Source organism: Polypterus senegalus, chromosome 10 (assembly GCF_016835505.1).
Source record: "Polypterus senegalus isolate Bchr_013 chromosome 10, ASM1683550v1, whole genome shotgun sequence".
In the NCBI taxonomy this organism is placed as follows: domain Eukaryota; kingdom Metazoa; phylum Chordata; class Cladistia; order Polypteriformes; family Polypteridae; genus Polypterus; species Polypterus senegalus.
In genome coordinates, this window is record NC_053163.1 from 17705691 (window position 1) to 17718307 (window position 12617).

Genomic DNA, 12617 nt, shown 5'->3' on the forward strand with positions numbered 1-12617 from the left:
GTGTTGAGAGGCGGTTCTTAAAAATGCAGCTCCAAAGAAGCCCCACCCCTTAAATTGGTCACGCCCCCTGTTGATTGGCTCCTTTCACATTAAATCTCATCCAGTTGCTTCACTTTTGATACCAATTTAACTTCTCCGTTTATTTGTCTGCTGGTTGAACCTTTACGCTTACAGATAATCAATGTATAACGGATACTCTAAATGTGCACGCGAGAAACTTGCAGGTCCCTTATTCATCTAAAAAGTAAAAAGAGTTCGGTCGTGATCCAACTCTGCAACTTTCTTTGCCACCATCTTGTTTTTAAATGACAATCAAAACTGAAAATGCCCTATTTTAGGGCTCGATGGATACATTTCCATTTCTGATGATGTACGGTTAGTCTCCTTCATTCGACGCTGCTCACTCAGTCTGCAAGCCCAAGCGTTGGTGAGTCACCAGTGTGTGACTCGGTGGAGAGCACTTCTGGCTCACGCTCGCCTGCCCCTCTGCTCTAAAGGACGCATGTGCGTCTCCCCGATATTTAAACCATCATTCGTGAGAACAACAGACATGACATGGAAAACACGTTTGTATGAAAAATTGCATTTAGACTTTTTTTTGCGTATAGTAAATTCAATGCTAATGAGTGCGGATGCGTCTGAATATTCGAACTGAAATGATGAAATGTTCAGTCCATACAAGTAAATACTGTACTATTGATCATGGTAAATGTGTACATCTCTATATATAATCTTCATTTGGATCTTGATCTTTGTTTGTCCACGAATGAATTAGAAGAAGAAGCACTAGATGGCAGTAGAGAGACAGCTAAAATATAGGCATTGCATTAAGAATCTCCTCCAGGCTTATACTACTGAAGACTGTAGTACTCCAGTCACACCTCAAAAAACAGACATTCAAACTAAACAAATTGTTGTGCTTTAAATTAACTAAAGAGATCTTCATTTAGATCTTGATCTTTGTTTGTCAGCGAATTCCACGCATGCATAGACCACCTTCCAGTTTAGTACGTTGTTGTTACTCACGGATGTCAACAATGTGCCGGAATAACGAAAGGGGTGGTGGCCAGTGTTACACTGGTTAGCTCCTGAGGCCTGGTTAGTGAATGAGATTGCCGAAGATAAAAGGTACGTGCCTACGTAACATATGAATGAAAGACAGACAGTGGGTAAAATGAATGACAAATGCTTTAAAGAGCCCGGATACCTATGTGTCCCCCTTTTATAACCATTGCTCCGTGTATATTGCCTTACTCTGTGGACTGCCACAAAGCAACCTGCGAGATTGGAGAAAGATTGAAAAGAGATCGTGAGAGGAAATGACAGCGTCGTGAAAACGAGACGGACTGTGAACGGACAGAAGCAGAAATGCTCCTACACCACCACATAATTACTATTCGGACAGTGATTCCGAGTAGGCCGTTCCTATCGAATCAATATCCAAGGGTTTTCTTTTGTAATTTTGTTTCCCTTATAAAAAATCATAATGCAGTGCGACGAAGGGCCCAGTTCACGACTGGCAGCTGCGTTTAAACAGGGAGCCCTTCACAGACAACTTTAACACGTGCAACATAGTTGGGCGCACATGGCTAGTATTTATATATATTTTGACCCAAATTTGGATTAAGCAGAGTTGAAAGGTAAACGGATACGTGCAGACTGAGAACTTTATTCGCCCAGCAGGGAATAATTTGGCGTTTTACAGATGCTAAAGTTTGTACAAGTTTAAATATTATAATAAATATGTTAAAAAACAGAGGTATTATTTTATACAACTTTTTCCTGTCCTGGCACCATGGGCAGAGTTCAAGGGGTGGCTATTGTACTATTACTGTATAAGTCATAAATAAAGGGTATTTTTCATTTTTAAAGGCCACAATTAATGTAAATAATGAACGAATACGCGGCCTCAGAGACACAGTAGTAGTAAAGGCTTCCATGGTCCAAAGACATGCAGGTCAGGTGAATTACCATTGTACTTATTTGGCTGATGCCTACTAGTTACATAGAGTTGATTACATTTCTTTTGGTTTTCCAGTTGAAGTACAAGCACGTCAGGTGACAGTGTCAACAGCGGGATTTGAACCTACAACCTTAGGATTTTAAGTCCAAAGCTTTAACTACTATGCCACGTGTGTGTGTGTGCGTATTCAACCTGCGATGGGGTAGCACCCTGTTCAGAGATTGTTCCAAAATGTGCCTATTGCATGCTAGGGTAGACTAGCTTTAGATACGCAGGTTTACAGAATGGACGAATAAAATAATCCACCCTGCCCAAAGCAACCCCCTCTTGCATGTTACCTATTAAAACATAAACAAAAATATCCTGTACAATTGCAATTACAGATTGGTAACACTCTGGATTATGGTTGGCAACCCCCCAGGCAGACACGCGGTCCAGTACCACCCTCCGGAAATGACCCTCTATCTGCCGCAGCCAGGTGTTACGTGGGTGACCCCTTAGTCTGGTCCAGCCACTCAGGTCCCCAGCAATGAGGATCTTACGAGCTAGATCATCCTTGGGGAAATGCGCCACATGGCCGTAGTGCCACAACTGACGCTCCCTCACAATGCAGGTAATGTGCATTATTCGTGACTCCATGAGCAACACAAAGTCAAACCAATACTACCCAAGGATTTTCCAGAGAGACACAGTACCAAAGGAGTACCAAAGTATGTTGACCTCTTTTGTAAATCGTATTGGATAAAATAATCTATACAAATTTAAATGTAATGGACTTTAAACATTTCAATATATTTTAATCATTTATCCAAGAAGACTGACGTTTCTCTGAACTTGACTGCATCTTTCAGTGTGTGCTATTTGGTGGGTTTCAACTCTTGCTATCCGCAATGCTCACCACTTTCAGTACTGATGTCGACGTTCCTCATTGTCTAAATGTCTAACACAATATGAGAACAATTATGATTTCTTTCCAGCATGACATTTCTAACAGCAAGACTTGTCTGCATATTTCTAAAAAGAACAAGGCTTTGCTCCCAATTAAGAGGTTTGTGGTTTAAGTTAACGCTCCACCGAGCCCCAGAGCTCTCCTTTAATTTTGTCCAATTATACAGACTCCCTGCCGTGTGAGCGCTTGTGCGATTTAAGGTTACAAATGTGACTGAACCACTTCCTGCATTCGGCGCAGCTATACGGTTTCTCCCCATGAGCTTTCAAAGTAGCAACTTCCTTTTAATTTATGACATGCCTTATGGAAACAGTAGTATTTCAGCAGTGACATTAAGTTTATTGGATTAATAGAAAATATGCAATATGCATCATAACAAAATTAGACAGGTGCATAAACATGGGCACCTCAACAGAGATATGACATTAATACTTAGTTGAGCCTCCTTTTGCTCCTTTGAGCCTCTAGACGCCTCCTAGGGCCTTTGATGAGTGTCTGGATTCTGGATGGAGGTATTGTTGACCATTCTTCCATACAAAATCTCTCCAGTTCAGTTAAATTTGATGGCTGCCGAGCATGGACAGCCTGCTTCAAATCATCCCATAGATTTTCGATGATATTCAAGTCAGGGGACTGTGATGGCCATTCCAGAACATTGTACTTCTCCCTCTGCATAAATTCCTTTGTAGATTTCGTACTGTGTTTTGGGTTATTGTCTTGTTGGAATATCCAACCCCTGCGTAACTTCAACTTTGTGACTGATGCTTGAACATTATCCTAAATAATCTGTTGATATTGAGATGAATTCATCTGACCCTCAACTTTAACAAGGGCCCCAGTCCCTGAACTAGCCACACAGCCCGACAGCATGATGGAACCTCCACCAGATTTGACAGGAGGTAGAAGGTGTTTTTCTTGGAATGCGGTGTTCTTCTTCTGCCATGCAAAGCGCTTTTTGTTTTGACCAAATAACTCAATTTTTGTCTCATCAGTCCAAAGCACTTTGTTCCAAAATGAATGTGGCTTGTCTAAATCAGTATTTGCATACAACAAGCGACTCTGTTTGTGGCGTGAGTGCAGAAATGGCTTCTTTCTCATCACCCTGCCATACAGATGTTCTTTGTGCATATTGCGCTGAATTGTAGAACGATGTACAGATACACCATCTGCAGCAAAATGTTCTTGCAGGTCTTTGGAGGTGATCTGTGGGTGGTCTGTAACCATTCTCACAATCCTCTGCATGTGCCGCTTCTGTATTTTTTTTGGCCTGCCAGACCTGAGTTGGTTTAACATCAACTGTGCCTGTGGCCTTCCATTTCCTGATTCCATTCCTTACAGTTGAAACTGACAGTTTAAACCTCTGAGAGAGCTTTTTGTAGCCTTTCCCTAAACCAGGAGACTGAACAATCCCCGCCCTGTCATTACAATACAATCAAGCTTTATAACTCACTAGTGAGGCCTCATCTGGAGTCCTGTGTGTAGTTTTGATCTCCAGGCTACAAAAAGGACATAGCAGCACTAGAAAGGGTCCAGAGAAGAGCGACTGGGCTGATTCAGGGCTGCAGGGGATGAGTGAAGGGCAAAGATTAAAAGAGCTGTGCCTTTACAGTTTAAGAAAAAGAGGATTAAGAGGTGACATGACTGAAGTGGTAAAGTCATCCCTGATGGAGGATCACAGGAATCATGGGAAAGAGGGGTCCTTTCATCAGATTGGATGGCCCAGCACTGTTTCAGCCGTGGAATGGCCAAATGGGGGAAGTAGCTTGATGGATGAGGTCTCCAGGACTCTAAAAATATCCAAATCTTATTATGTGATATCATCTACTGTTAAATTCTGCTCTGTACTTCTAAATTTTTCTTTTTATACTGTATTGAGGATTTGTTCTGTTCTGTGTATTGTATTGTAATGACCCCCTTTTTTTGACACCCACTGCACGCCCAGCCTACCTGGGAAGGGGTCTCTCTTTGAACTGCCTTTCCCAAGGTTTCTTCCACTTTTCACTACAAGGTTTTTTTTGGGAGTTTTTCCTTGTCTTCTTAGAGAGTCAAGGCTGGGGGGCTGTCAAGAAGCAGGGCCTGTTAAAACCCACTGCGGCACTTCCTGTGTGATTTTGGGCTATACAAAAATAAACTGTATTGTATTGTACTGAAGTGTTTAAAATTATGAAGGGAATTAGTCCAGTGGATCGAGACTATAATTTTAAAATGAGTTCAACAAGAACACAGGGACACAGTTGGAAACTTGTTAAGGGTAAATTTCACACAATCATTAGGACGTTTTTCTTTACACAAAGAACGATAGACACTTGGAATATAAGCTACCGTGTAGTGTGGTAGACAGTAAGACTTTAGGGACTTTCAAAACTCGACTTGGTGTTTTTTGGAACAAATAAGTGGTTAGGACAGGCGAGCTTTGTTGGGCTGAATGGCCTGTTCTTGTCTAGATTGTTCTAATACATTTTAGTGATGCACCCCTCAATCAGTAAGAAGACAGCAATTAACTAATAAAGTGAGACAGAGCAGTATTACCCCTAGAGGTGTAGACTTTTCATTTAAAGAAAGTGGAAAAAAAAAAAAAACAAAACAAAATGTCAGTGAGTACAGTGGTGTTCTACATAATCTAAAGGGAATTGGAAACTGTAAGAAACTCTGATAGGAAGAGATCTGGCAGACCCAATGTCACAACCCAATCAGAAGACAAGTTTCTGAGGAGTCGCCAGCTTGCATGATCACAAGCGCTGCACAGCTTAGCAGTGGTCGAAATAAACTTTGTCCAGTCTGCAGTTGGCCACAGCTGGTATTTTAAGGCCCTATGTTGTCCCTTAAAGAATGGCTTGATTACTGCCACTCGCCCTGTCATACATGCAGCACAACGTCTCCTCTTCACAGTAGAGACATTACCTGTCTTGGTGGTCTACAATCAAAGCCAGGTGGCACAGGGCCCAACCAGAAAACAAAAACCTAAAAACTTACAGAATGCATCTACGTTTGCAGGATCGAGCTGTATGGAAAGAGCTGCTCAAACACAATGACCACATTTAGAAGCAGGAAAAGAGAAGTATAAAGAAGAATCTTTACTGCTTTTGCTTTACTGAAGTGAAGATTCTTCTGTCATCAGCAGTGGAGGTCTTCCTTAGTCTACTGGTCCCTTTGCAATTACTGAGCTAACCAGTGTGTTCCTTCTCCTTCATGATATTCCAGACAGGTGATTCTAAGGTTTTATGGGTGTCTCAAATGGTTTATGTTTATTTGGGACGTCCGTCTTACTGCTTCTTATTATTCCTGTCTATCATCGAGATTGTATTGTCTTTCTGTCTCTGCTCACAACGGCAAAAAAAAAAAAACGAATGTCCTATGGCAGGCACAAGAGAATACGAAGGGACTGAAACTGCACTCATATTTGATTTTGAGCAGATATATTTTGGGCCGTGAGAAAACAAGACAGTGTTTATGCTGTTGAGAGAGGACATGCAGGTGATGGGTGTAACAGAGCAAGATGCAGAGAACAGGAAAATATGGAAAAAGATTATCCTCTGTGGGAACCCCTAATGGGAGCAGCTGAAAGAAGAAGAAGAAAGACCTGGTGGTGCACACCTCATAGCTCTGGGGATCAGAGTTTGATTCCTGGCCCAATCATACACCTTATCCTAATTAGCACTCTGGTTTCCTCTCACTCCCCTACCATGTAAATATTAGGATGGTTTCGGCCTATTTGTTATCACTGCTGGCCAGTGCAATTTTCTATGCTGTGGCATGTTGGGCTGGTGACATCACTTTAAGGGAGGCCCACCAAATTAACAAGTTAATTAAAATGGTGAGCTTAGTTATATGACGCATTCTGGACCACCTGGAGGTCGTAGCGAAGGAGAGAGTGCTATTATGAACAAAGCTACACATCCTCAGAAATTTCCTTTTTTAATTTCCATCCATCCATCTTGCTTTTGCTTATCCGAGATCGGGTCGCGGGGGCAGCAGCTTGAGCAGAGATGCCCAGACTTCCCTCTCCCCGGCCACTTCTTCCAGCTCTTCCGGGAGAATCCCAAGGCGTTCCCGGGCCAGCCAGGAGACATAGTCCCTCCAGCGTGTCCTGGGTCTTCCCCGGGGCCTCCTCCCGGTTAGACGTGCCCGGAACACCTCACCAGGGAGGCGTCCAGATCAGATGCCCGAGCCACCTCATCTGACTCCTCTAGATGCGGAGGAGCAGCGGCTCTACTCTGAGCCCCTCCCGGATGACTGAGCTTCTCACCCTATCTTTAAGGGAAAGCCCAGACACCCTGCGGAGGAAACTCATTTCAGCCGCTTGTATTCGCGATCTCGTTCTTTCGGTCATTACCCATAGCTCATGACCATAGGTGAGGGTAGGAACGCAGATCGACTGGTAAATTGAGAGCTTTGCCTTACGGCTCAGCTCCTTTTTCACCACAACAGACCGATGCAGAGCCCGCATCACTCCGCCAGTCGATCTCACGCTCCATTCTTACCTCACTCGTGAACAAGACCCCGAGATACTTGAACTCTTCCACTTGGGGCAGGATCTCGCTCTCAACCCCAACTTTTTTTTAATTTCCTTGCTTTTAGTCATACCAGTGCATGTTCAGACAATAGTGTGCGAGTATATATATATATATATATATATATATATATATATATATATATATATATATATATATATATATATATATATATATATATATATACACACACTGTATATCTTTATTTATTTGCCTTCCTATTTATGTATGTATTTATTTAAAGAGCTTCTGCAAAAAGTCCCCCCCTGGGGACAAATAAAGCCCAAACTAACTTTTTATACTTATGTTTAAAGTTGTGTCTTAATGTTGTTGTGTATCTTTTGTAGTCTTTGTATTGCATAGTCTGAAGATTAAAACAAACTTTCATACAGTCATGAGTTATGAATGGCGCTATAAAAATTGTTTCATGGCTCCACATCGAAATGATACTTTCATTTTGTTTTTTGTTTGCATCAATCTGTGTTTATTTGGGACGTCCGTCTTTTTAAAGTGCAAAACATCTGTTTAAATTTTACTAATCTTTTAATATTTAAGCTGTTAATTACAAATTCTATCCTAGGCGCCGAGCCTACCCGCCGGTAAACAACCCTCTCTTACCTCGGCCAGCATCTGCTGCTCAAGATGTCTCAATTCGTGTTGATTTCGCATCGTTTGTGCACGCCGAGCGTTTATTTCTCCAGTTGACTCGTTTTATTCTTGTACGTCAACACCTGTCACTTCTTTATTGTGTGTCTTTTTCACTCTGCCATTGTGTTTGTCGTAAAACGTGCAACTCCGGTGTCAGCAAAACACCAAACAAATCAGGAGATCTTCCATCCCTTCCCCACCTTTCACTGGGCTATTTGTATAGATATATGTTGTGTATTGTATGTTCAGTAACAAGTTCAATTTATATTGATGTTGATTGATATTCCTGTTGTTGATAACTTCCTGTAGAATGTTAGTGGGTGGGATTTTCGAAGGAAAAAGGAAGTTCTTAAAAAAAGGCATTTTCTGGTCTTTTTCGTGGTACTGAGAGAACCTAATGAGAAACTGACACAATTTTTACAGTTATTAAAATACTATATTAAGAATCACTATCCACGCCTGTGTGTCGTCAATAGATATTATATTAGCGGTTGGTATTATTAACTGTGTTGGTTACTGCTTTTTCACAATGGCCACGTTGGGTCGTATCGACGAATTCAATGCTGAGACCGGGGTGTGGGAAGAATACGCAGAGAGGCTTGAGTGCTTTTTTCACGCAAATGACATCGATAATCCAGAGAAGAAGAGATCAATTTTACTAAGCGTGTGCGGAGCCGCAACATACTCCACCTTGCGCTCGCTGTTGGCCCCCACTCCACCAAGCGCTGTTCCATATAAGGACATAGTTGAGTGTCTCCAGCGTCATTATAATCCTGCACCATCGGAAATTGTACAACGGTTTCATTTTCACAGTTATAAGCAACTGCCTAATCAAAGTATGTCATGCTTCATTGCTGAACTGAGAAAACTTTCAGTGCATTGTAACTTTGGTGAACAACTAATATAATATCTATTGACGACACACAGGCGTGGATAGTGATTCTTAATATAGTATTTTAATAACTGTAAAAATTGTGTCAGTTTCTCATTAGGTTCTCTCAGTACCACGAAAAAGACCAGAAAATGCCTTTTTTTAAGAACTTCCTTTTTCCTTCGAAAATCCCACCCACTAACATTCTACAGGAAGTTATCAACAACAGGAATATCAATCAACATCAATATAAATTGAACTTGTTACTGAACATACAATACACAACAATATATATGTGCCACATACTATTCCTCCAAAACTTTAAACTACATGCTTGAGATATAACCAACATCCACTGATACATTCCAACGATTAAATGACCATCCTACTCGCAATATCCTCTGAACTTATAAGCAAAACCTACCATCCGATTAAAAATTGTCCACGCATGGGCAGACACTGCCGCGATTCGGCGGAATTATGGGAAATGTAGTCTTCCAAGGCAGTGCCGGAGCGACGATTAAAATCTTATATGTACGTTCTATCTTGTGGAGGGAATTTACTCTGTACAGAGCCCTAATCCGTGGTCACACTAATGCACTAGAATGACTCGGTCAGATCAGAGCCGCCAATTAGCTCGAAATGCTCGAAAAAAAAAAAAAAAAACGGGAGAAAGAGTCAGGCTACACTTACAGGGACTTGGGGGCAAATCAGACCCAGTGTCCGGTAGCTGTGAAGCTCCATCACCAGTCAAAACACACTAAACCCTATTTGTTCTGATCCATGATTAGTAAAGAACTTTAGGAGTTGCTTGCATCCTTTGCTGGCGGGGCTTTCTGATCTACTGGACAGACGTTTGGGGCTTTCACTTTACTGTAGTGAAGATTCTTCTGTCATCAGCAGTGGAGGTCTTTCTTGGTCTACCAGTGTCTTTGTGATTACTGATTGCTGTTGATTTAGGTAATCCTAAGGTTTTATGGATGTATCAAAGGGTTTTATTCTTGTTTTCCAGCCTCATAATGGCTTCCTTGACTTTCATTGGCACAGCTCTTGTCCTCATGTTGAACAATAGCAACCACAAACTCCAAAGGTATAAGCAAGCCAAAGTATCTTATGAAGCAATGAAAATAACCCAGGGTCATCTTAACATCATTATAGGCCCACAGGCAAAGCAGTGCACTGGGGCCTCATACCTACACAACCACTCAGCAAGTCACAACATACATAGATTAGCATGGGGACCCCAGGCAACTGCCCAGCGTGCACATGCATTAAGATGGCCCTGAACACACCTGAGGAATCACAAACACCTGTGACGCCAACTGTCCCAAATATTATGGTGCCCTGAAATGGGAGGACCACATAGAAAAAATGTGTGACCAAAATGCAAAATCCCCTTTAATGAAAGCCTGCAATGTGCGCTTTAATCACTTCTGAATTTTTTGATTTCTAATTTTAAGCTATGGAGCAGAGGGGGAAATAAAAAAAAATGTGTCTGTCTTAAATATTATGGAGGGCACTCTATCTATCTATCTTATAGCGCATTTTTATTTCTCCACCTACCTACATTATCCTGGCTACTATACTAAATTTAATATCTATATTATAATGTCCTTTTGTCTGTCCGTCTATCTATGTTATCCTGACTACATTACAAAAGTGAATATTTTTCTATCTTATGCTGCCTTTTAATCTGTCCATCTATTTGTGCTATACTGCCAACTATACTAAAATGAATATCTGTTATCCTGACTACTATTCTAAAAGTGAGATCTATCTCTCTTTCTGTCTCTCTCTCTTATCCTGCCTGCAATGCTAAAATTAATATCTATCTTACAGTGCATTTTTATCTATCCAACTAGCTATGTTATCCTGCCTACTATCTATCTAATCCTGCCATCTGTACTAAAATATCTATCTATCGTACCCTCCTAGTTGGGTATACAGTAATAGTAAACGTGTTTATTTGGTGCTAAGAGCGCGCGCGGCCAACGGCGGGAAGGGAATTCGCGCGCCAAGAGGTTCACACCCCACCTGTTGAAGAGAAAAAAACGCGGCTGCACAGTCGCGCGCTTTCCCTTTTTTTTAAGCGATACAGAGTTCGGTGATAAGGACTTTTTGGAGGACCGCCACAGCCGCATTCCACAGAGGGCACAGCTGGCATGCAATACGTCTGACATGATTTATCTCAGAAGGAGAAAATGCAAATAAGTAGTGTCAGAAATATCACAGGAGGCAACAACTAATCAGGGAACGCAAATAAATCCCGCATCAAGACGAAGCTGCTGGCGTCATCCCAGACGGAGCTGTGAGATTCCTGTGTTTAACCAAGGAGGAAAAGGAGAAGTGTGGGGAAAAGTTCTGGAAGGACACCGTGAGTACACGTGAAGTTATGTACTGCATATGAGCTCCAATTAAGCGCGCCAACGATTTTTTTATTTATATACCTATATATTTATTGTTGATTTCTATGTGTGAACCTTACTTGTGCTGAAACTCAAATTTAAGTTGAACTGTGATAATATCCCATAAGCGGTGTGTTTAAATAAATGTGTTTTATGTTTTGTTTATTATTATGTGAAATGCTTACATGGTGGTTCCATCCATCCATCCATTTTCTAACCCGCTGAATCCGAATACAGGGTCACGGGGGTCTGCTGGAGCCAATCCCAGCCAACACAGGGCACAAGGCAGGAACCAATCCTGGGCAGGGTGCCAACCCACCGCAGTACATGGTGGTTGCATTCAAATAATTAATAAAAAGGAGTGAGTGTTTATAAATCATTACTTAATAGTGTAACAATTATAAATAATAATTGTTTTCATTGGACCCATTGGTTATTAAAATTTATTGGGAGGTGTTTAATGTGGATCCCACCAGTGAAATTTCATCCTAGGTCATACGTAACGTGCCAGTTAAATGGTGGGAGGGCTACATATCTATCTATCTATCTATCTATCTTTTAAAATCACAAAGTACAGGAGTGATGACCACAACGAAACACCTTGCTTATTGTCTTTTATTTACAACAAAATATGTTTCAACTTACATAATCTCACTTGGTGAATGTGCATTGTGAGACATACAGTAGATACAATAACTACAAATTTTCAGTTGCATTTCTCATTTACGAAAATACCAAACAAGTAAGCAGAGGACTGGAAAAAGCCAACATGGTGAAGGAACAAATAGATGTTTAATAGCCTTGATGGAGTACAAACAAGCACTTTAATCAAATGGTTTAATTTAATTATTTTTTTCTTCCAAACAAATCCTCTCTCCAGCTATTGTTGTCTCCTGCACTCCTGTGCATAGTTTTGTGTGTTTCATAACCAGATCACCATTTCTCTTCTTTGATCACACCACTGAGTATGGCATACTGGTGGTGATATTTCGTACATCTGCACATATAGAATTATAACTGAAACTTCTTCTTTTTTTTTTTTTTTTTCAATTAGGATCCATGTTTTAACAGAAGACAAGCAAAAAGCAGGAATTGGATGGCCCAATGGTCCACTGTGGAACTTGTGTAAAAAATGAGCCTGCACCATTGTGCATCTATTCTTTTCTACAGTCACTTCAGATTTTCTTGCCATGGAAGCTGTAAGCTGTCTTTATTGTATAAACTACTGTACCTCTCAGCACTCTTGACTAGCTCATTAGTGAGGATCTCT